This window comes from Procambarus clarkii, chromosome 78 (assembly GCF_040958095.1).
Source record: "Procambarus clarkii isolate CNS0578487 chromosome 78, FALCON_Pclarkii_2.0, whole genome shotgun sequence".
In the NCBI taxonomy this organism is placed as follows: Eukaryota; Metazoa; Arthropoda; class Malacostraca; order Decapoda; family Cambaridae; genus Procambarus; species Procambarus clarkii.
This window is the reverse complement of record NC_091227.1, coordinates 25,999,213-26,025,155: the sequence shown is the minus strand read 5'-3', so window position 1 is coordinate 26,025,155 and position 25,943 is coordinate 25,999,213.

Genomic DNA, 25,943 nt, shown 5'->3' with positions numbered 1-25,943 from the left:
CCTCATAGTTTCCCTTTCGGTATGCTAACCTTTTGGTTTCGGTATCCCTCCTCGAGTTCAATAACCCTTCTTCAATCAAGTACTCAAACACCAGTACACTGTGGTCGCTCATTCCTACTGGATCCTCAAAACCGATTTCTCTTATGTCGGAGTCGTTCAGAGTGAAGACTAGGTCGAGTCTCGCTGGTTCGTCATTGCCTCTCATCCTTGTGGGTTCTCCGACATGCTGGGTTAAAAAGTTGCTTGTCACCACCTCCAATAGTTTGGCTCTCCACGTATCCTCGCCTCCATGCGGTTCCTTGTTCTCCCAGTCAATCTTTCCGTGATTGAAGTCGCCCATGATGAGCAGGTGGGATCTATTTCTACAGGCAGCAGAGGCTGCCCTCTCAATTATAGTGTTAAATGCCTTGTTGTTGTTTTCATACTCTTGACTGGGTCTCCTGTCATTTGGTGGAGGGTTGTATATTACTGCTACTACTATTCTTGGTCCTCCCATTGTTATGGTGCCTGCTATGTAGTCTCTGAACTCCTCACAGCCCGGGATGGCCATCTCCTTAAAACTCCATTCCCTTCTCATGAGTAGGGCCACTCCGCCTCCTCCCCTACCTTCCCTCTCTTTCCTTATTACTGTATACTCCTGGGGAAACACGGCATTCGTTATGATTCCAGAGAGTTTTGTTTCAGTGAGTCCGATTACATCTGGGTTAACTTCTTGTGCTCTTTCCCTTAGTTCACTTGTCTTGCTTGTGATCCCATCTATGTTCGAGTACATCACCCTGAAACTGACTCTCTTCTGCTTCTTTTCTGGAGGGGACCTTTGGGATCTGGGGTGAGTGGGAGCTGGGGAGACCTGGCACGGGGGGATTGGTGGAGGAGGGAGGGCTTGGGGTGGTGGGGGAGAGGGGGAGGGTACAGGGGGTGGATAAGAGGGGGAGGGTACAGGGGGTGGATAAGAGGGGGAGGGTACAGGGGGTGGGTAAGAGAGGGAGGGTGGGGAAGCATGGGGGGAGGAGAGGCTGTGGGGGATAGGGGAGATGGGGGGGCTTGGGGGAGAGAAAAGGGTGGAGGGCTTGGGAGGCGTGGGGGAAAAGGGAGGGCTGAGGTGGGTGAGGAAGAGGGAGGGTTTAGGGGAGTGGGGGAGAGGGAAAGACTTAGGTGGGGTGGGGGAGAGTGGGGGGCTTAGGGGGGAGGGGGGGAAGGGAGGGCATGGGGGTGGGAGAGACGGGAAGGCATGTGGGAGAAGGGAGGGCATGGGGGATGGGGGAGAAGGGAGGTCCTGGGGAGAGGGGTGAGGGGGAGAAGGGGGGTGAGTGGTGGGAGGGGGGTGGGTGGGGGGAGGGTTCCCTAGGTGGGTACTTAGTGGGGGGCTGACAGGGGATGGGGCAGGTTGGGTGTCTGTTGGGTAGAATGTGGGGGTGGTGCCCCAATGCCTGTGGCTGTTGCACTGTTTGAGGAGGGTTCTCCACTTCCCTCTGGGATTGTAGGGTTCTGGGTTGTGGTACTCTGATCTCTCTCCCTGCGCTCCTTCCTCGCGTCTGCTGTCCGTATTCTCTCTTCCCTTGTCATATTCCTCTGCAGGAATATTTTCTTGAACTTCTCTACACCTTTTAGACAACACTTCCTTGCTAGCAGTTCCTCTTTCGCGATTTCGCTCATGAAAACCACCTTTATCATTCGGTCTCTGTCCTTGTTGTACTTTCCAAGCCTGAAAACCTTTTCAACATTTCGCTCAGCTCCCTCCATCCTTGTGTGTGTGTGTGTGTGTGTGTGTGAGTGTGTGTGTGTGTGTGTGTGTGTGTGTGTGTGTGTGTGTGTGTGTGTGTGTGTGTGTGTGTGTGTGTGTGTGTGTGTGTGTGTGTGTCTGTGTGTACTTACCTAGTTGTGCTTGCGGTGGTTGAGCTCTGGCTCTTTGGTCCCGCCTCTCAACGGTCAATCAACTAATGTACAGGTTCCTGAGCCTGCTGGGCTCTATCATATCTACACATAAAGCTGTTTATGGAGTCAGCCTCATCCAAATCACTTCCAAATGCATTCCATTTGTCTACTACTCTGACACTGAAAAAATTCTTCCTAATGTCTCTATGGTTCTTTTGGGCACTCAATTTCCACCTGTGTCCTCTAGTGTGTGTGCCCCTTGTGTTAAATAGTCTGTCTTTATCTACCCTCTCAATTCCTCTGAGAATCTTGTATGTGGTGATCATGTCCCCCTCTAACTCTTCTGTCTCCCAGTGACGTGAAGTTAAATTCCCGTAGTCTCTCCTCGTAGCTCATACCCCTCAGTTCGGGTACTAGTCTGGTGGCAAACCTTTGAACCTTTTCCAGTTTAGTCTTATGCTTGACTAGATATGGACTCCATGCTGGAGCCGCATACTCCAGAATTGGTCTGACATATGTGGTATATAATGTTCTGAAAGATTCCTTACACAAGTTTCCTTCTTCTTTCTATGGTCGTAAGGCACAGTTCACTCAGGCGCTCCTCATATCCCATCCCTCGTTGCTCTGGGACGAGTCTGGTTGCAAACCTCTGAACCTTTTCCAGTTTCATTATATGCTTCTTCAGATTGGGACTCCATGATGAGGCGGCATACTCTAAGACTGGCCTCACGTAGGCAATGTAAAGCGCCCTAAATGCCTCCTTACTTAGGTTTCTGAATGATGTTCTAACTTTTGCCAGTGTAGAGTACACTGCTGTCGTTATCCTATTTATATGTACCTCAGGAGATAGATTAGGTGTTACGTTCACACCCGGGTCTCTTTTTACGCATGGTCACAGGTAGGCTGTTCCCCTTCATTGTGTACTGCCCCTTTGGTCTCCTATCTCCTAGTCCCATTTCCATAACTTTACATTTATTTGTGTTGAATTCCAGTAGCCATTTCTCTGACCATCTCTGCAACCTTTTCAGGTTCTCTTGGAGGATCCTGCAATCCTCATCTGTCACAACTCTTCTCATCAACTTTGCATCATCCGCAAACATCGACTTGTAGGACTCTACGCCTGTAAACATGTCGTTAACATATACAAGAAATAGAATTGGTCCCAGCACCGATCCTTGTGGTACTCCACTTTGTACAGTTCGCCAGTCCGACTTCTCGCCCCTTACCGTAACTCTTTGGCTCCTTCCTGTTAGGTAGTTCCTTATCCATGCTAAGACCTTTCCCCTCCACCCTCGCCTGCCTCTCGAGTTTGAACAGCAGTCTCATGTGCGGTACTGTCTCAAAGGCTTTTTGGCAGTCCAGAAATATACAGTTTGCCCAACCATCTCTATCCTGTCTTATCCTCGTTATTTTATCATAGAATTCCAGAAGGTTTGTTAGGCACAATTTCCCTGTCCAGAACCCATGTTGATGTTTGTTCACAAACCTAATGTTCTCCAGGTGTGCAACCAGTCGTAGCCTAATTATTCTTTCCAGTATTTTACAGGGGATGCTTGTCAGTGATACAGGTCTATAGTTAAGTGCCTCCTCCCTATCGCCTGTCTTGAAGATCGGCACTACATTTGCCTTCTTCCAGCAACTGGGCAATTCTCCCGACATAAGTGACTCATTAAAGATCATTGCCAGAGGCACGCTGAGGGCCTGCGCTGCTTCTTTTGGTATCCACGGTGATACTTTGTTTGGTCCAACTGCTTTAGTTGCATCTAGAGTTGTCAACTGTTTCATTACCTCCTCTGCTGTCACCTCTATATCTTATAGGCTTTCATCTAGGGTAACTCCTTTCCAACAACGGGAGCTGCTCAGTCTTGGTAGTGAACACTCCATGGAAACTGGCATTCAGTGCCTCGCAGATTTCCTTGTCACTTTCAGTATATGCCCCCTCTGTCTTCCTTAGTCTTGTCACTTGGTCGTTCACCGACATTTTTCTTCTTATATGACTGTGTAGTAACTTAGGTTGTTTTTTCTCTTTGATTGCAATATCGTTCTCAAAGTCCCTTTCCGATGTTCGTCTTATGTTAATGTAATCGTTCCCTGCTCTGTTGCATCTGATCCTGTTGTCCTCTGTCCTTTGTCTTCTGTACTTCCTCCACTCCCTCCTGCTGGCCATTTTTGCTTCCTGACACTGTATATTAAACATTACTGTGTGCGTGTGTGTGTGTGTGTGTGTGTGTGTGTGTGTGTGTGTGTGTGTGTGTGTGTATGTGTGTGTGTGTGTGTGTGTGTGTGTGTGTGTGTGTGTGTGTGTGTGTACTCACCTAGTTGTGTTTGCGGGGGTTGAGCTCTGGCTCTTTGGTCCCGCCTCTCAACCGTCAATCAACAGGTGTACAGATTCCTGAGCCTATTGGGCTCTATCATATCTACACTTGAAACTGTGTATGGAGTCAGCCTCCACCACATCACTTCCTAATGCATTCCATTTGTCAACCACTCTGACACTAAAAAAGTTCTTTCTAATATCTCTGTGGCTCATTTGGGCGCTCAGTTTCCACCTGTGTCCCCTTGTGCGTGTGCCCCTTGTGTTAAATAGCCTGTCTTTATCTACCCTATCAATTCCTTTGAGAATCTTGAATGTAGTGATCATGTCCCCCCTAACTCTTCTGTCTTCCAGCGAAGTGAGGTTCAATTCCCGCAGTCTCTCCTCGTAGCTCATACCGCTCAGCTCGGTTACTAGTCTGGTGGCAAATCTTTGAACCTTTTCCAGTTTAGCCTTATCCTTGACTAGATATGGACACCATGCTGGGGCTGCATACTCCAGAATTGGCCTGACATACGTGGTATACAAAGTTCTGAATGATTCTTTACACAAATTTCTGAATGCCGTTCGTATGTTGGCCATGCCTGGCATATGCCGCTGATGTTATCCTCTTGATATGTGCTGCAGGAGACAGGTCTGGCGTGATATCAACTCCCAAGTCTTTTTCTTTCTCTGACTCCTGAAGGATTTCCTCTCCCAGATAATACCTTGTATTTGGCTTCCTGCTCCCTACACCTATCTTCATTACATTACATTTGGTTGGGTTGAACTCTAACAATCACTTGTTCGACCATTCCTTCAGTTTGTCTCCGTCTTCTTGAAGTCCTCCTCTGTCTTAATCCTTCTCATAATTTTGGCATTGTCCGCAAACATTGAGAGAAATGAATCGATACCCTCCGGGAGATCATTTACATATATCAGAAACAAGATAGGACCGAGTACAGAGCCCTGCGGGACTCCACTGGTGACTTCACGCCAACAGAGGTCTCACCCTCACCATAACTCTCTGCTTCCTATTGCTTAGATACTCCCTTATCCACTGGAGCACCTTACCAGCTACACCTGTCTGTCTCTCCAGCTTTTGTACCAGCCTCTTATGCGGTACTGTGTCAAAGGCTTTCCGACAATCCAAGAAAATGCAGTCCGCCCAGCCCTCTCTTTCTTGCTTAATCTGTGTCACCTGGTCATAGAATTCTATTAAGCCAGTCAGGCAAGATTTACCCTCCCTGAACCCATGTTGGCGATTTATCACGAAGTCCCTTCTCTCCAGATGTGCTACCAGGTTTTTTCTCACGATCTTCTCCATCACCTTGCATGGTATACAAGTCAAGGATACTGGCCTGTAGTTCAGTGCCTCTTGCCTGTCGCCCTTTTTGTATATTGGGACCACATTCGCCATCTTCCATATTTCTGGTAGGTTTCCCGTCTCTAGTGACTTACTATACACTATGGAGAGTGGCAAGCAAAGGGCCTCTGCACACTCTTTCAGTACCCATGGCGAGATCCCGTCTGGACCAACAGCCTTTCTAACATCCAGATCCAGCAGGTGTCTCTTGACCTCCTCTCTCGTAATTTCAAACTCTTCCAAGGCCGCCAGGTTTACGTCCCTTTCTCCTAGCACAGTGACCTCACCTTGTTCTGTTGTGAAGACCTCTTGGAACCTCTTGTTGAGTTCATCACACACCTCTTTGTCATTCTCTGTATACCTGTCCTCGCCTCTTCTAAGTTTCACTACCTGTTCTTTCACTGTTGTTTTCCTTCTGATGTGACTGTGGAGTAGCTTTGGTTTGGTCTTGACTTTGTTTGCTATATCATTTTCATAACTTTTCTCTACTTCTGTTCCCACCCTGACATACTCATTTCTGGTTCTCTGGTATCTCTCTCTGCTTTCTGGTGTTCTGTTATTCCGGAAGTTCCTCCATGCCCTTTTGTTCAGGTTCTGTGCTTCCATTTTTCCTTTTGGGCCGGGATGTATCTGCTTACTGCCTCCTGACACTTTTGGGTGACATAGTCCATCATATCTTGTACAGACTTAGCTCTGAGGACTGTGTCTCAAGATATTTCCCTTAGGAAGCTTCTCATCTCCTCATAATTTCCCTTTCGGTATGCCAGGCTTTTGTTTCCTAGTTCTTTTTCGGGGGAGATAAGTCCTAGCTCTACCAGGTACTCAAAGTTCAATACACTGTGATCACTCATTCCCAAGGGTGCTTCCATCTTGACTTCCCTTATATCCCACTCATTTAGGGTAAATATCAGATCAAGCATTGCTGGTTCATCCTCTCCTCTCATTCTTGTTGGATCCTTGATGTGTGTGTGTGTGTGTGTGTGCTCACCTAATTGTGCTTGCGGGGGTTGAGCTCTGGCTCTTTGGTCCCGCCTCTCAACCGTCAATCAACTGGTGTACAGATTCCTGAGCCTATTGGGCTCTATCATATCTACATTTGAAACTGTGTATGGAGTCAGCCTCCACACTTCCTAATGCATTCCATTTACTAACTACTCTGACACTGAAAAAGTTCTTTCTAACGTCTCTGTGGCTCATTTGGGTACTCAGCTTCCACCTGTGTCCCCTTGTTCGCGTCCCACCAGTGTTGAATAGTTCATCCTTGTTTACCCGGTCGATTCCCTGAGGATTTTGTAGGTTGTGATCATGTCCCCCCTTACTCTTCTGTCTTCCAGTGTAGTAAGGTGCATTTCCCGCAGCCTTTCCTCATAACTCATGCCTCTTAGTTCTGGGACTAGTCTAGTAGCATACCTTTGGACTTTTTCCAGCTTCGTCTTGTGCTTGACAAGGTACGGGCTCCATGCTGGGGCCGCATACTCCAGGATTGGTCTTACATATGTGGTGTACAAGATTCTGAATGATTCCTTACACAGGTTCCTGAACGCCGTTCTGATGTTAGCCAGCCTCGCATATGCCGCAGACGTTATTCTCTTTATGTGGGCTTAAGGAGACAGGTTTGGTGTGATATCAACTCCTAGATCTTTCTCTCTGTCTGTTTCATTAAGTACTTCATCTCCTATTCTGTATCCTGTGCCTGGCCTCCTGTTTCCACTGCCTAGTTTCATTACTTTGCATTTACTCGGGTTGAACTTCAACAGCCATTTGTTGGACCATTCACTCAGTCTATCCAGGTCATCTTGTAGCCTCCTACTATCATCCTCTGTTTCAATCCTCCTCATAATTTTTGCATCGTCGGCAAACATTGAGAGGAACGAATCTACCCTCTGGGAGATCATTTACATATACCAGAAACAGTATAGGTCCAAGGACTGACCCCTGCGGGACTCCACTTGTGACGTCTCGCCAATCTGAGACCTCACCCCTCACACAGACTCGTTGTGTCCTGTTGTTTAGGTACTCCTCTATCCACCGGAGTACCTTCCCTCACTCCAGCCTGCATCTCCAACTTTCGCACTAGCCTCTTCTGTGGCACTGTATCAAAGGCTTTCTGACAATCCAAAAATATGCAGTCTGCCCACCCTTCTCTTTCTTGCCTTATTTTTGTTGCCTGGTCGTAGAATTCAAGTAACCCTGTGAGGCAGGACCTGCCATCCCTGAACCCATGTTGATGCTGTGTTACAAAGTTCCTTCGCTCCAGATGCTCCACTAGCTTTTTTCGCACAATCTTCTCCATCAGCTTGCATGGTATGCAGGTTAGGGACACTGGCCTGTAGTTCAGTGCCTCCTGTCTATCCCCTTTCTTGTATATCGGGACTACGTTAGCTGCTTTCCAAATATCTGGCAGTTCCCCTGTTGCCAGTGATTTGTTATACACTATGGAGAGTGGTAGGCACAGTTCTCTTGCTCCTTCCTTTAGAACCCAAGGGGAGATTCCATCTGGGCCTATAGCCTTCGTCACGTCCAACTCTAGTAAACACTTCCTTACTTCCCCACTGGTAATCTCAAATTCTTCCAGTGGTTCCTGGTTAGCTATTCCCTCACTTACCTCTGGAATTTCTCCTTGCTCTAAGGTGAAGACCTCCTGGAATTTCTTATTCAATTCCTCACACACTTCCTTGTCATTTGTAGTGAATCCTTCCGCCCCTATCCTTAATCTCATAACCTGTTCCTTTACTGTTGTTTTTCTCCTAATGTGGCTATGCAACAATTTAGGCTGAGTCTTTGCCTTGCTTGCGATGTCATTTTCATATTGTCTTTCTGCCTCTCTTCTCATCCTGACATATTCATTCCTGGCATTCTGGTATCTTTCTCTGCTCTCCAGTGTCCTGTTATTCCTATAGTTTATCCATGCCCTTTTACTTTGCTGCTTAGCTAGCCTACATCTCTGATTAAACCATGGGTTTCTCATCTTCATTTCTCTGTTTTCCTTTTGGACTGGGACAAACTTGTTTGCTGCGTCCTTGCACTTCTGCGTGATGTAATCCATCATATCTTGGGCCGTCTTTCCCCTGAGCTCTGTTTCCCATGCTATATCTGTTAGGAATTTTCTTATCCCCTCATAGTTTCCCTTTCGGTATGCTAACCTTTTGGTTTCGGTATCCCTCCTCGAGTTCAATAACCCTTCTTCAATCAAGTACTCAAACACCAGTACACTGTGGTACCTCATTCCTACTGGGTCCTCAAAACCGATTTCTCTTATGTCGGAGTCGTTCAGAGTGAAGACTAGGTCGAGTCTCGCTGGTTCGTCATTGCCTCTCATCCTTGTGGGTTCTCCGACATGCTGGGTTAAAAAGTTGCTTGTCACCACCTCCAATAGTTTGGCTCTCCACGTATCCTCGCCTCCATGCGGTTCCTTGTTCTCCCAGTCAATCTTTCCGTGATTGAAGTCCCTCATGATGAGCAGGTGGGATCTATTTCTACAGGCAGCAGAGGCTGCCCTCTCAATTATAGTGTTAACTGCCTTGTTGTTTTCATACTCTTGACTGGGTCTCCTGTCATTTGGTGGAGGGTTGTATATTACTGCTACTACTATTCTTGGTCCTCCCATTGTTATGGTGCCTGCTATGTAGTCTCTGAACTCCTCACAGCCCGGGATGGCCATCTCCTTAAAACTCCATTCCCTTCTCATGAGTAGGGCCACTCCGCCTACTCCCCTACCTTCCCTCTCTTTCCTTATTACTGTCTACTCCTGGGGAAACACGGCATTCGTTATGATTCCAGAGAGTTTTGTTTCAGTGAGTCCGATTACATCTGGGTTAACTTCTTGTGCTCTTTCCCTTAGTTCACTTGTCTTGCTTGTGATCCCATCTATGTTCGAGTACATCACCCTGAAACTGACTCTCTTCTGCTTCTTCTCTGGGGGGACCTTTGGGATCTGGGGTGAGTGGGAGCTGGGGGACCTGGCATGGGGAGATTGGTGGAGGAGGGAGGGCTTGGGGTGGTGGGGAGAGGGGGAGGGTACAGGGGGTGGATAAGAGGGGGAGGGTACAGGGGGTGGATAAGAGGGGGAGGCTACAGGGGGTGGGTAAGAGAGGGAGGGTTGGGGAAGCATGGGGGGAGGAGAGGCTGTGGGGGATAGGGGAGATGGGGGGGCTTGGGGGAGAGAAAAGGGTGGAGGGCTTGGGGGGCGTGGGGGAAAAGGGAGGGCTGAGGTGGGTGAGGAAGAGGGGAGGGTTTAGGGGAGTGGGGGAGAGGGGAAGACTTAGGTGGGGTGGGGGAGAGTGGGGGGCTTAGGGGCGAGGGGGGGAAGGGAGGGCATGGGGGTGGGAGAGACAGGAAGGCATGTGGGAGAAGGGAGGGCATGGGGGATGGGGGAGAAGGAGGTCCTGGGGAGAGGGTGAGGGGGAGAGGGGGGTGAGTGGGGGGAGGGGGGTGGGTGGGGGGAGGGTTCCCTAGGTGGGTACTTAGGGGGGCTGACAGGGGATGGGCAGGTTGGGTGTCTGTTGGGTAGAATGTGGGGGTGGTGCCCCAATCCCTGTGGCTGTTGCACTGTTTGAGGAGGGTTCTCCACTTCCCTCTGGGATTGTAGGGTTCTGGGTTGTGGTACTCTGATTTCCTTCTCTCTCCCTGCGCTCCTTCCTCGCGTCTGCTGTCCGTATTCTCTCTTCCCTTGTCATATCCCTCTGCAGGAATATTTTCTTGAACTTCTCTACACCTTTTAGACAACACTTCCTTGCTAACAGTTCCTCTTTCGCGATTTCGCTCATCAAAACCACCTTTATCATTCGGTCTCTGTCCTTGTTGTACTTTCCAAGCCTGAAAATCTTTTCAACATTTCGCTCAGCTCCCTCCATCCTTACCTCTTTAAGGATCTCTTTAATCATGTTTTTGTCCTTGTCTCTCCGCTCCTTTGGTCTGGTCCCTGTTTGTTCTTTAATGTCTGCTACTACTACTGCTCTATTTCTCTCTATCAGCCGGCTAGTACATCTAGCTGCTTCCTGAGAGGAAGCCACTTCCATGGCAACTTCCTTTACTGCAGACATAGCTTCAGGGCTCTTTTTAAGCATTTCAGCAAATGAGATCTGGGTTGTGGTGGTCCCCTCCACAGTAGCATTCCCATCTCCCTGGGGTACGGTTTGTGCCTGGTATTGTGGAAGAGTCTCCTTTAGGTATCTTAGCTCCTCCTTTGCTGCCCTTAAATCATCTTGTAGGTTGGCTACTGTCTCCCTCATTACCCTCAGTCCTTCACTGAATTCATTCCGCATTTGCTGGAGTACTTCCTTCATCCAGGCTTCCTGTTCCATCCCATCCTCTGTGTTTGTTCCAGTTGCGATTGTCCTCCTGCGTTGGCAGTCAGAGTTCGTCTCCCTTCCATGATTTCCCTATGAGTGTGTGTGTGAGAGAGAGAGAGAGAGAGAGAGAGAGAGAGAGAGTGTGTGTGTGTACTCACCTAGTGTTGTACTCACCTAGTTGTGTTTGCGGGGGTTGAGCTCTGGCTCTTTGGTCCCGCCTCTCAACCGTCAATCAACAGGTGTACAGATTCCTGAGCCTATCGGGCTCTGTCATATCTACACTTGAAACTGTGTATGGAGTGAGCCTCCACCACATCACCCCCTAATGCATTCCATTTGTCAACCACTCTGACACTAAAAAAGTTCTTTCTAATATCTCTGTGGCTCATTTGGGCACTCAGTTTCCACCTGTGTCCCCTTGTGCGTGTTCCCCTTGTGTTAAATAGACTGTCTTTATCTACCCTATCAATCCCCTTCAGAATCTTGAATGTGGTGATCATGTCCCCCTAACTCTTCTGTCTTCCAGCGAAGTGAGGTTTAATTCCCGTAGTCTCTCCTCGTAGCTCATACCTCTCAGCTCGGGTACTAGTCTGGTGGCAAACCTTTGAACCTTTTCCAGTTTAGTCTTATCCTTGACTAGATATGGACTCCATGCTGGGGCTGCATACTCCAGGATTGGCCTGACATATGTGGTATACAAAGTTCTGAATGATTCTTTACACAAGTTTCTGAATGCCGTTCGTATGTTGGCCAGCCTGGCATATGCCGCTGATGTTATCCGCTTGATATGTGCTGCAGGAGACAGGTCTGGCGTGATATCAACCCCCAAGTCTTTTTCCTTCTCTGACTCCTGAAGAATTTCCTCTCCCAGATGATACCTTGTATCTGGCCTCCAGCTCCCTACACCTATCTTCATTACATTCCATTTGGTTGGGTTAAACTCTAACAACCATTTGTTCGACCATTCCTTCAGCTTGTCTAGGTCTTCTTGAAGCCTCAAACAGTCCTCTTCTGTTTTAATCCTTCTCATAATTTTAGCATCGTCCGCAAACATTGAGAGAAATGAATCGATACCCTCCGGGAGATCATTTACATATATCAGAAACAAGATAGGACCGAGTACAGAGCCCTGTGGGACTCCATGGTGACTTCACGCCAATCGGAGGTCTCACCCCTCACCGTAACTCTCTGCTCCCTATTGCTTAGATACTCCCTTATCCACTGGAGCACTTTACCAGCTACACCTGCCTGTCTCTCCAGCTTATGTACCAGCCTCTTATGCGGTACTGTGTCAAAGGCTTTCCGACAATCCAAGAAAATGCAGTCCGCCCAGCCCTCTCTTTCTTGCTTAATCTGTGTCACCTGATCGTAGAATTCTATCAAGCCTGTAAGGCAAGATTTACCCTCCCTGAATCCATGTTGGCGATTTGTCACGAAGTCCCTTCTCTCCAGATGTGTTACCAGGTTTTTCTCACGATGTGTGTGTGTGTGTGTGTGTGTGTGTGTGTGTGTGTGTGTGTGTGGTTTTTTTTTTTTGTGTGTGTATGTGTGTGTGTGTGTGTGGTGTGTGTGTGTGTGTGTGTGTGTGTGTGTGTGTGTGTGTGTGTGTGTGTGTGTGTGTGTGTGTGTGTGTGTGTGTTTGTGTGTACTCACCTATTTGTGCTTGCGGGGGATGAGCATTGGCTCTTTGGTCCCACCTCTCAACTGTCCAATCAACTGGTGTACAGATTCCTGAGCCTACTGGGCACTATCATATCTACATTATAAACTGTGTATGGAGTCAGCCTCCACCACATCACTGCCTAATGCATTCCATCCGTTAACTACTCTGACACAGAAAAAGTTCTTTCTAACGTCTCTGTTGCTCATTTGGGAACTCAGTCTCCTCCTGTGTCCCCTGGCTCGCATACGAACCGTGTTAAAAGATTATCCTTATCAACCCTGTCAATTCCTCAAATAATTTTAAAGGTAGTGATCATGTCCCCCCTTGCTCTTCTGTTTTCCAGTGTCGTGAGATGCATCTTACGCAGCCTTTCCTCGTAACTCATGCCTCTTAGTTCTGGGACTAGTCTAGTGGCATTCCTCTGAACTTTTCCAGCTTCGTCTTGTGCTTGACAAGGTACGGGCTCCATGCTGGGGCCGCATACTCCAGGATTGGTCTTACATATGTGGTGTACAAGGTTCTGAGTGATTCCTTACACAGGTTCCTGAACGCTGTTCTAATGTTAGCCAGCCTCGCATATGCCGCAGATGTAATTCTTTTTATGTGGGCTTCAGGAGACAGGTTTGGTGTGATATCAACTCCTAGATCTTTCTCTCTGTCCGTTTCATGAAGTACTTCATTTCCCATTCTGTATCTTGTGTCTGGCCTCCTTTTTCCACCGCCTAGTTTCATGACCTTGCGTCATGAAACTAGGGTTGAGTTCACTTGGGTTGAACTTAAGCAGCCATTTGTTGGACCATTCATTCAGTCTGTCTAGGTCATCTTGTAGCCTCCTACTATCATCCTCGTCGTTTTAATCCACCTCACAATTTTTGCATCATCAGCAAACAATGAGAGGAACGATTCTATATCCTCTGGAGATGATTTACATGTATCAGAAACAGTATAGGTTCCAGGACTGAACCCTGCGGGACTCAACTGGTGACGTCTCGCCAATCTGAGGCCTCACCCCTCAACGTGACTCGCTGTCTTCTGTTGCTCCCTTATCCAATGGACTCCCTTTCACTCCTGCCTGCATCTCCAGATTTTTCACCAGTCTCTTGTGTGTTACTGTGTCAAAGACTTTCTGGCAATCCAAAAATATGCAGTCTGCCCAAAACTCTCTTTCTTGCCTGATTTTTATTGCCTGGTCGCAGAATTAAATTAATCCTGTGAGGTAGAACTTGCCATCCCTGAAACCATGTTGATGCCGTGTTGCAAAGTTCTTTTGCTCCAGATGTTCCACTAGCTTTTTTCGCACAATTTTCTCCATCAGCTAGGATGGTATGCAAGTTAGGGACACTGGCCTGTAGCTCAGTGCCTCCTGTCTATCCCCTTCTTGTATATTGGAACTGCATTAGCCGTCTTCCAAATTTTTGGCAATTCCCCTGTTACCAGTAATTGTTATACACTATGGAGAATGGCAGGCCCAGTGCTTCTGCTACTTCCTTTAGTATCCATGGGGAAATTCCATTCAGACCTCTAGCCTTTGTTACATCTAACTCTAGCAGGAGCTTCCTTACATCCCCACTAAAAATCTCAAACTCTTCTATTGGTTCTTGGTTAACTATTCATCTCTTATCTATGGAACTTCCCCTTGCTCTTATGTGAAGACCTCCTGGAATTTCTTATTCTGTTCCTCACACACCTCCTTGACGTTTGTAGTGAATCTGTCTGTCCCTATCCTCAGTTTCATTACTTGTACCTTTACTGTTGTTTTTCTCCTGATGTGGCTGTGCAGCAATTTAGTCTGAGTCTTTGCCTTGCTTGCGATGTCATTTTCGTATTGCCCTTCTGCCTCTCTTCTCAACCTGACATATTCATTCCTGGCACTCTGGTATCTTTCTCGGCTTTCAAGTGTCCTGGTATTTCTATAGTTTCTCCATGCCCTTTAACTTTGCTGCTTAGCTAGCCTACATCCCTGATTAAACCATTGATTTCTCATCTGTATTTCGTTGTTTTCCTTTTAGACTGGGACAAACTTGTCTGCTGCCTCTTTACACTTCTGTGTGATGTAGTCCATCATGTCTTGGGCTGTCTTTCCTCTAGGCTCTGTTTCCCATGCTAATTCTATTAGGATTTTCCTTATCTCCTCATATTTTCCCTTTTGGAATGCCAGCCTTTTGTTTTCAGTTCCCCTCATCGAGTTCTTTAATCCTTCTTCAACCAGATTCTAAAATGTCAGTTCACTGTGGTCGCTCATTCCTACCCGGGCCTCGAAACCGACTTCGATAGTCGAAGTCATTCAGAGTGAAGACTAGGTCAAGTGTGTGTGTGTGTGTGTGTGTGTGTGTGTGTGTGTGTGTGTGTGTGTGTACTCACCTAATTGTACTCACCTAATTGTGCTTGCGGGGGTTGAGCTCTGGCTCTTTGGTCCCGCCTCTCAACCGTCAATCAACTGGTGTACAGATTCCTGAGCCTATTGGGCTCTATCATATCTACATTTGAAACTGTGTATGGAGTCAGCCTCCACCACATCACTTCCTAATGCATTCCATTTACTAACTACTCTGACACTGAAAAAGTTCTTTCTAACGTCTCTGTGGCTCATTTGGGTACTCAGCTTCCACCTGTGTCCCCTTGTTCGCGTCCCACCAGTGTTGAATAGTTCATCCTTGTTTACCCGGTCAATTCCCCTGAGGATTTTGTAGGTTGTGATCATGTCCCCCCTTACTCTTCTGTCTTTCAGTGTCGTAAGGTGCATTTCCCGCAGCCTTTCCTCATAACTCATGCCTCTTAGTTCTGGGACTAGTCTAGTAGCATACCTTTGGACATTTTCCAGCTTCGTCTTGTGCTTGACAAGGTACAGGCTCCATGCTGGGGCCGCATACTCCAGGATTGGTCTTACATATGTGGTGTACAAGATTCTGAATGATTCCTTACACAGGTTCCTGAACGCCGTTCTGATGTTAGCCAGCCTCGCATATGCCGCAGACGTTATTCTCTTTATGTGGGCTTCAGGAGACAGGTTTGGTGTGATATCAACTCCTAGATCTTTCTCTCTGTCTGTTTCATTAAGTACTTCATCTCCTATTCTGTATCCTGTGTCTGGCCTCCTGTTTCCACTGCCTAGTTTCATTACTTTGCATTTACTCGGGTTGAACTTCAACAGCCATTTGTTGGACCATTCACTCAGTCTATCCAGGTCATTTTGTAGCCTCCTACTATCATCCTCTGTTTCAATCCTCCTCATAATTTTTGCATCGTCGGCAAACATTGAGAGGAACGAATCTATACCCTCTGGGAGATCATTTACATATACCAGAAACAGTATAGGTCCAAGGACTGACCCCTGCGGGACTCCACTTGTGACGTCTCGCCAATCTGAGACCTCACCCCTCACACAGACTCGTTGTGTCCTGTTGCTTAGGTACTCCTCTATCCACCGGAGTACCTTCCCTCTCACTCCAGCCTGCATCTCCAACTTTCGCACTAGCCTCTTATGTGGCACTGTATCAAAGGCTTTCTGACAATCCAAAAATATGCAGTCTGCCCACCCTTCTCTTTCTTGCCTTATTTTTGTTGCCTGGTCGTAGAATTCAAGTAACCCGGTGAGGCAGGACCTGCCATCCCTGAACCCATGTTGATGCTGTGTTACAAAGTTCCTTCGCTCCAGATGCTCCACTAGTTTTTTTCGCACAATCTTCTCCATCAACTTGCATGGTATGCAGGTTAGGGACACTGGCCTGTAGTTCAGTGCCTCCTGTCTATCCCCTTTCTTGTATATCGGGACTACGTTAGCTGCTTTCCAGATATCTGGCAGTTCCCCTGTTGCCAGTGATTTGTTATACACTATGGAGAGTGGTAGGCTCAGTTCTCTTGCTCCTTCCTTTAGAACCCAAGGGGAGATTCCATCTGGGCCTATAGCCTTCGTCACGTCCAACTCTAGTAAACACTTCTTTACTTCCCCACTGGTAATCTCAAACTCTTCCAGTGGTTCCTGGTTAGCTATTCCCTCACTTACCTCTGGAATTTCTCCTTGCTCTAAGGTGAAGACCTCCTGGAATTTCTTATTCAATTCCTCACACACTTCCTTGTCATTTGTAGTGAATCCTTCCGCCCCTATCCTTAATCTCATAACCTGTTCCTTTACTGTTGTTTTTCTCCTAATGTGGCTATGCAACAATTTAGGCTGAGTCTTTGCCTTGCTTGCGATGTCATTTTCGTATTGTCTTTCTGCCTCTCTTCTCATCCTGACATATTCATTCCTGGCATTCTGGTATCTTTCTCTGCTCTCCAGTGTCCTGTTATTCCTATAGTTTCTCCATGCCCTTTTACTTTGCTGCTTAGCTAGCCTACATCTCTGATTAAACCATGGGTTTCTCATCTTCATTTCTCTGTTTTCCTTTTGGACTGGGACAAACTTGTTTGCTGCGTCCTTGCACTTCTGCGTGATGTAATCCATCATACCTTGGGCCGTCTTTCCCCTGAGCTCTGTTTCCCATGCTATATCTGTTAGGAATTTTCTTATCCCCTCATAGTTTCCCTTTCGGTATGCTAACCTTTTGGTTTCGGTATCCCTCCTCGAGTTCAATAACCCTTCTTCAATCAAGTACTCAAACACCAGTACACTGTGGTCGCTCATTCCTACTGGATCCTCAAAACCGATTTCTCTTATGTCGGAGTCGTTCAGAGTGAAGACTAGGTCGAGTCTCGCTGGTTCGTCATTGCCTCTCATCCTTGTGGGTTCTCCGACATGCTGGGTTAAAAAGTTGCTTGTCACCACCTCCAATAGTTTGGCTCTCCACGTATCCTCGCCTCCATGCGGTTCCTTGTTCTCCCAGTCAATCTTTCCGTGATTGAAGTCGCCCATGATGAGCAGGTGGGATCTATTTCTACAGGCAGCAGAGGCTGCCCTCTCAATTATAGTGTTAAATGCCTTGTTGTTGTTTTCATACTCTTGACTGGGTCTCCTGTCATTTGGTGGAGGGTTGTATATTACTGCTACTACTATTCTTGGTCCTCCCATTGTTATGGTGCCTGCTATGTAGTCTCTGAACTCCTCACAGCCCGGGATGGCCATCTCCTTAAAACTCCATTCCCTTCTCATGAGTAGGGCCACTCCGCCTCCTCCCCTACCTTCCCTCTCTTTCCTTATTACTGTATACTCCTGGGGAAACACGGCATTCGTTATGATTCCAGAGAGTTTTGTTTCAGTGAGTCCGATTACATCTGGGTTAACTTCTTGTGCTCTTTCCCTTAGTTCACTTGTCTTGCTTGTGATCCCATCTATGTTCGAGTACATCACCCTGAAACTGACTCTCTTCTGCTTCTTTTCTGGAGGGGACCTTTGGGATCTGGGGTGAGTGGGAGCTGGGGAGACCTGGCACGGGGGGATTGGTGGAGGAGGGAGGGCTTGGGGTGGTGGGGGAGAGGGGGAGGGTACAGGGGGTGGATAAGAGGGGGAGGGTACAGGGGGTGGATAAGAGGGGGAGGGTACAGGGGGTGGGTAAGAGAGGGAGGGTTGGGGAAGCATGGGGGGAGGAGAGGCTGTGGGGGATAGGGGAGATGGGGGGGCTTGGGGGAGAGAAAAGGGTGGAGGGCTTGGGAGGCGTGGGGGAAAAGGGAGGGCTGAGGTGGGTGAGGAAGAGGGGAGGGTTTAGGGGAGTGGGGGAGAGGGAAAGACTTAGGTGGGGTGGGGGAGAGTGGGGGGCTTAGGGGGGAGGGGGGAAGGGAGGGCATGGGGGTGGGAGAGACGGGAAGGCATGTGGGAGAAGGGAGGGCATGGGGGATGGGGGAGAAGGGAGGTCCTGGGGAGAGGGGTGAGGGGGAGAAGGGGGGTGAGTGGTGGGAGGGGGGTGGGTGGGGGGAGGGTTCCCTAGGTGGGTACTTAGTGGGGGGCTGACAGGGGATGGGGCAGGTTGGGTGTCTGTTGGGTAGAATGTGGGGGTGGTGCCCCAATGCCTGTGGCTGTTGCACTGTTTGAGGAGGGTTCTCCACTTCCCTCTGGGATTGTAGGGTTCTGGGTTGTGGTACTCTGATCTCTCTCCCTGCGCTCCTTCCTCGCGTCTGCTGTCCGTATTCTCTCTTCCCTTGTCATATTCCTCTGCAGGAATATTTTCTTGAACTTCTCTACACCTTTTAGACAACACTTCCTTGCTAGCAGTTCCTCTTTCGCGATTTCGCTCATGAAAACCACCTTTATCATTCGGTCTCTGTCCTTGTTGTACTTTCCAAGCCTGAAAACCTTTTCAACATTTCGTTCAGCTCCCTCCATCCTTGTGTGTGTGTGTGTGTGTGTGTGTGTGAGTGTGTGTGTGTGTGTGTGTGTGTGTGTGTGTGTGTGTGTGTGTGTGTGTGTGTGTGTGTGTGTGTGTGTGTGTGTGTGTGTGTGTGTGTGTGTCTGTGTGTACTTACCTAGTTGTGCTTGCGGTGGTTGAGCTCTGGCTCTTTGGTCCCGCCTCTCAACGGTCAATCAACTAATGTACAGGTTCCTGAGCCTGCTGGGCTCTATCATATCTACACATAAAGCTGTTTATGGAGTCAGCCTCATCCAAATCACTTCCAAATGCATTCCATTTGTCTACTACTCTGACACTGAAAAAATTCTTCCTAATGTCTCTATGGTTCTTTTGGGCACTCAATTTCCACCTGTGTCCTCTAGTGTGTGTGCCCCTTGTGTTAAATAGTCTGTCTTTATCTACCCTCTCAATTCCTCTGAGAATCTTGTATGTGGTGATCATGTCCCCCTCTAACTCTTCTGTCTCCCAGTGACGTGAAGTTAAATTCCCGTAGTCTCTCCTCGTAGCTCATACCCCTCAGTTCGGGTACTAGTCTGGTGGCAAACCTTTGAACCTTTTCCAGTTTAGTCTTATGCTTGACTAGATATGGACTCCATGCTGGAGCCGCATACTCCAGAATTGGTCTGACATATGTGGTATATAATGTTCTGAAAGATTCCTTACACAAGTTTCCCTTCTTCTTTCTATGGTCGTAAGGCACAGTTCACTCAGGCGCTCCTCATATCCCATCCCTCGTTGCTCTGGGACGAGTCTGGTTGCAAACCTCTGAACCTTTTCCAGTTTCATTATATGCTTCTTCAGATTGGGACTCCATGATGAGGCGGCATACTCTAAGACTGGCCTCACGTAGGCAATGTAAAGCGCCCTAAATGCCTCCTTACTTAGGTTTCTGAATGATGTTCTAACTTTTGCCAGTGTAGAGTACACTGCTGTCGTTATCCTATTTATATGTACCTCAGGAGATAGATTAGGTGTTACGTTCACACCCGGGTCTCTTTTTACGCATGGTCACAGGTAGGCTGTTCCCCTTCATTGTGTACTGCCCCTTTGGTCTCCTATCTCCTAGTCCCATTTCCATAACTTTACATTTATTTGTGTTGAATTCCAGTAGCCATTTCTCTGACCATCTCTGCAACCTTTTCAGGTTCTCTTGGAGGATCCTGCAATCCTCATCTGTCACAACTCTTCTCATCAACTTTGCATCATCCGCAAACATCGACTTGTAGGACTCTACGCCTGTAAACATGTCGTTAACATATACAAGAAATAGAATTGGTCCCAGCACCGATCCTTGTGGTACTCCACTTTGTACAGTTCGCCAGTCCGACTTCTCGCCCCTTACCGTAACTCTTTGGCTCCTTCCTGTTAGGTAGTTCCTTATCCATGCTAAGACCTTTCCCCTCCACCCTCGCCTGCCTCTCGAGTTTGAACAGCAGTCTCATGTGCGGTACTGTCTCAAAGGCTTTTTGGCAGTCCAGAAATATACAGTTTGCCCAACCATCTCTATCCTGTCTTATCCTCGTTATTTTATCATAGAATTCCAGAAGGTATGTTAGGCACAATTTCCCTGTCCAGAACCCATGTTGATGTTTGTTCACAAACCTAATGTTCTCAAGGTGTGCAACCAGTCGTAGCCTAATTATTCTTTCCAGTATTTTACAGGGGATGCTTGTCAGTGATACAAGTCTATAGTTAAGTGCCTCCTCCCTATCGCCTGTCTTGAAGATCGGCACTACATTTGCCTTCTTCCAGCAACTGGGCAATTCTCCCGACATAAGTGACTCATTAAAGATCATTGCCAGAGGCACGCTGAGGGCCTGCGCTGCTTCTTTTGGTATCCACGGTGATACTTTGTTTGGTCCAACTGCTTTAGTTGCATCTAGAGTTGTCACCTGTTTCATTACCTCCTCTGCTGTCACCTCTATATCTTATAGGCTTTCATCTAGGGTAACTCCTTTCCAACAACGGGAGCTGCTCAGTCTTGGTAGTGAACACTCCATGGAAACTGGCATTCAGTGCCTCGCAGATTTCCTTGTCACTTTCAGTATATGCCCCCCTCTGTCTTCCTTAGTCTTGTCACTTGGTCGTTCACCGACATTTTTCTTCTTATATGACTGTGTAGTAACTTAGGTTGTTTTTTCTCTTTGATTGCAATATCGTTCTCAAAGTCCCTTTCCGATGTTCGTCTTATGTTAATGTAATCGTTCCCTGCTCTGTTGCATCTGATCCTGTTGTCCTCTGTCCTTTGTCTTCTGTACTTCCTCCACTCCCTCCTGCTGGCCATTTTTGCTTCCTGACACTGTATATTAAACATTACTGTGTGCGTGTGTGTGTGTGTGTGTGTGTGTGTGTGTGTGTGTGTGTGTGTGTGTGTGTGTGTGTGTATGTGTGTGTGTGTGTGTGTGTGTGTGTGTGTGTGTGTGTGTGTGTGTGTGTTTACTCACCTAGTTGTGTTTGCGGGGGTTGAGCTCTGGCTCTTTGGTCCCGCCTCTCAACCGTCAATCAACAGGTGTACAGATTCCTGAGCCTATTGGGCTCTATCATATCTACACTTGAAACTGTGTATGGAGTCAGCCTCCACCACATCACTTCCTAATGCATTCCATTTGTCAACCACTCTGACACTAAAAAAGTTCTTTCTAATATCTCTGTGGCTCATTTGGGCGCTCAGTTTCCACCTGTGTCCCCTTGTGCGTGTGCCCCTTGTGTTAAATAGCCTGTCTTTATCTACCCTATCAATTCCTTTGAGAATCTTGAATGTAGTGATCATGTCCCCCCTAACTCTTCTGTCTTCCAGCGAAGTGAGGTTCAATTCCCGCAGTCTCTTCTCGTAGCTCATACCGCTCAGCTCGGTTACTAGTCTGGTGGCAAATCTTTGAACCTTTTCCAGTTTAGCCTTATCCTTGACTAGATATGGACACCATGCTGGGGCTGCATACTCCAGAATTGGCCTGACATACGTGGTATACAAAGTTCTGAATGATTCTTTACACAAATTTCTGAATGCCGTTCGTATGTTGGCCTGCCTGGCATATGCCGCTGATGTTATCCTCTTGATATGTGCTGCAGGAGACAGGTCTGGCGTGATATCAACTCCCAAGTCTTTTTCTTTCTCTGACTCCTGAAGGATTTCCTCTCCCAGATAATACCTTGTATTTGGCTTCCTGCTCCCTACACCTATCTTCATTACATTACATTTGGTTGGGTTGAACTCTAACAATCACTTGTTCGACCATTCCTTCAGTTTGTCTACGTCTTCTTGAAGTCCTCCTCTGTCTTAATCCTTCTCATAATTTTGGCATTGTCCGCAAACATTGAGAGAAATGAATCGATACCCTCCGGGAGATCATTTACATATATCAGAAACAAGATAGGACCGAGTACAGAGCCCTGCGGGACTCCACTGGTGACTTCACGCCAACAGAGGTCTCACCCTCACCATAACTCTCTGCTTCCTATTGCTTAGATACTCCCTTATCCACTGGAGCACCTTACCAGCTACACCTGTCTGTCTCTCCAGCTTTTGTACCAGCCTCTTATGCGGTACTGTGTCAAAGGCTTTCCGACAATCCAAGAAAATGCAGTCCGCCCAGCCCTCTCTTTCTTGCTTAATCTGTGTCACCTGGTCATAGAATTCTATTAAGCCAGTCAGGCAAGATTTACCCTCCCTGAACCCATGTTGGCGATTTATCACGAAGTCCCTTCTCTCCAGATGTGCTACCAGGTTTTTTCTCACGATCTTCTCCATCACCTTGCATGGTATACAAGTCAAGGATACTGGCCTGTAGTTCAGTGCCTCTTGCCTGTCGCCCTTTTTGTATATTGGGACCACATTCGCCATCTTCCATATTTCTGGTAGGTTTCCCATCTCTAGTGACTTACTATACACTATGGAGAGTGGCAAGCAAAGGGCCTCTGCACACTCTTTCAGTACCCATGGCGAGATCCCGTCTGGACCAACAGCCTTTCTAACATCCAGATCCAGCAGGTGTCTCTTGACCTCCTCTCTCGTAATTTCAAACTCTTCCAAGGCCGCCAGGTTTACGTCCCTTTCTCCTAGCACAGTGACCTCACCTTGTTCTGTTGTGAAGACCTCTTGGAACCTCTTGTTGAGTTCATCACACACCTCTTTGTCATTCTCTGTATACCTGTCCTCGCCTCTTCTAAGTTTCACTACCTGTTCTTTCACTGTTGTTTTCCTTCTGATGTGACTGTGGAGTAGCTTTGGTTTGGTCTTGACTTTGTTTGCAATATCATTTTCATAACTTTTCTCTACTTCTGTTCCCACCCTGACATACTCATTTCTGGTTCTCTGGTATCTCTCTCTGCTTTCTGGTGTTCTGTTATTCCGGAAGTTCCTCCATGCCCTTTTGTTCAGGTTCTGTGCTTCCATTTTTCCTTTTGGGCCGGGATGTATCTGCTTACTGCCTCCTGACACTTTTGGGTGACATAGTCCATCATATCTTGTACAGACTTAGCTCTGAGGACTGTGTCTCAAGATATTTCCCTTAGGAAGCTTCTCATCTCCTCATAATTTCCCTTTCGGTATGCCAGGCTTTTGTTTCCTAGTTCTTTTTCGGGGGAGATAAGTCCTAGCTCTACCAGGTACTCAAAGTTCAATACACTGTGATCACTCATTCCCAAGGGTGCTTCCATCTTGACTTCCCTTATATCCCACTCACTTAGGGTAAATATCAGATCAAGCATTGCTGGTTCATCCTCTCCTCTCATTCTTGTTGGATCCTTGATGTGTGTGTGTGTGTGTGTGTGCTCACCTAATTGTGCTTGCGGGGGTTGAGCTCTGGCTCTTTGGTCCCGCCTCTCAACCGTCAATCAACTGGTGTACAGATTCCTGAGCCTATTGGGCTCTATCATTTCTACATTTGAAACTGTGTATGGAGTCAGCCTCCACCACATCACTTCCTAATGCATTCCATTTACTAACTACTCTGACACTGAAAAAGTTCTTTCTAACGTCTCTGTGGCTCATTTGGGTACTCAGCTTCCACCTGTGTCCCCTTGTTCGCGTCCCACCAGTGTTGAATAGTTCATCCTTGTTTACCCGGTCGATTCCCCTGAGGATTTTGTAGGTTGTGATCATGTCCCCCCTTACTCTTCTGTCTTCCAGTGTAGTAAGGTGCATTTCCCGCAGCCTTTCCTCATAACTCATGCCTCTTAGTTCTGGGACTAGTCTAGTAGTATACCTTTGGACTTTTTCCAGCTTCGTCTTGTGCTTGACAAGGTACGGGCTCCATGCTGGGGCCGCATACTCCAGGATTGGTCTTACATATGTGGTGTACAAGATTCTGAATGATTCCTTACACAGGTTCCTGAACGCCGTTCTGATGTTAGCCAGCCTCGCATATGCCGCAGACGTTATTCTCTTTATGTGGGCTTAAGGAGACAGGTTTGGTGTGATATCAACTCCTAGATCTTTCTCTCTGTCTGTTTCATTAAGTACTTCATCTCCTATTCTGTATCCTGTGCCTGGCCTCCTGTTTCCACTGCCTAGTTTCATTACTTTGCATTTACTCGGGTTGAACTTCAACAGCCATTTGTTGGACCATTCACTCAGTCTATCCAGGTCATCTTGTAGCCTCCTACTATAATCCTCTGTTTCAATCCTCCTCATAATTTTTGCATCGTCGGCAAACATTGAGAGGAACGAATCTATACCCTCTGGGAGATCATTTACATATACCAGAAACAGTATAGGTCCAAGGACTGACCCCTGCGGGACTCCACTTGTGACGTCTCGCCAATCTGAGGCCTCACCCCTCACACAGACTCGTTGTCTCCTGTTGCTTAGGTATTCCTCTATCCACCGGAGTACCTTCCCTCTCACTCCAGCCTGCATCTCCAACTTTCGCACTAGCCTCTTGTGTGGTACTGTATCAAAGGCTTTCTGACAATCCAAAAATATGCAGTCTGCCCACCCTTCTCTTTCTTGCCTTATTTTTGTTGCCTGGTCGTAGAATTCAGGTAACCCTGTGAGGCAGGACCTGCCATCCCTGAACCCATGTTGATGCTGTGTTACAAAGTTCCTTCGCTCCAGATGCTCCACTAGTTTTTTTCGCACAATCTTCTCCATCAGCTTGCATGGTATGCAGGTTAGGGACACTGGCCTGTAGTTCAGTGCCTCCTGTCTATCCCCTTTCTTGTATATCGGGACTACGTTAGCTGCTTTCCAAATATCTGGCAGTTCCCCTGTTGCCAGTGATTTGTTATACACTATGGAGAGTGGTAGGCTCAGTTCTCTTGCTCCTTCCTTTAGAACCCAAGGGGAGATTCCATCTGGGCCTATAGCCTTCGTCACGTCCAACTCTAGTAAACACTTCCTTACTTCCCCACTGGTAATCTCAAATTCTTCCAGTGGTTCCTGGTTAGCTATTCCCTCACTTACCTCTGGAATTTCTCCTTGCTCTAAGGTGAAGACCTCCTGGAATTTCTTATTCAATTCCTCACACACTTCCTTGTCATTTGTAGTGAATCCTTCCGCCCCTATCCTTAATCTCATAACCTGTTCCTTTACTGTTGTTTTTCTCCTAATGTGGCTATGCAACAATTTAGGCTGAGTCTTTGCCTTGCTTGCGATGTCATTTTCGTATTGTCTTTCTGCCTCTCTTCTCATCCTGACATATTCATTCCTGGCATTCTGGTATCTTTCTCTGCTCTCCAGTGTCCTGTTATTCCTATAGTTTCTCCATGCCCTTTTACTTTGCTGCTTAGCTAGCCTACATCTCTGATTAAACCATGGGTTTCTCATCTTCATTTCTCTGTTTTCCTTTTGGACTGGGACAAACTTGTTTGCTGCGTCCTTGCACTTCTGCGTGATGTAATCCATCATATCTTGGGCCGTCTTTCCCCTGAGCTCTGTTTCCCATGCTATATCTGTTAGGAATTTTCTTATCCCCTCATAGTTTCCCTTTCGGTATGCTAACCTTTTGGTTTCGGTATCCCTCCTCGAGTTCAATAACCCTTCTTCAATCAAGTACTCAAACACCAGTACACTGTGGTACCTCATTCCTACTGGGTCCTCAAAACCGATTTCTCTTATGTCGGAGTCGTTCAGAGTGAAGACTAGGTCGAGTCTCGCTGGTTCGTCATTGCCTCTCATCCTTGTGGGTTCTCCGACATGCTGGGTTAAAAAGTTGCTTGTCACCACCTCCAATAG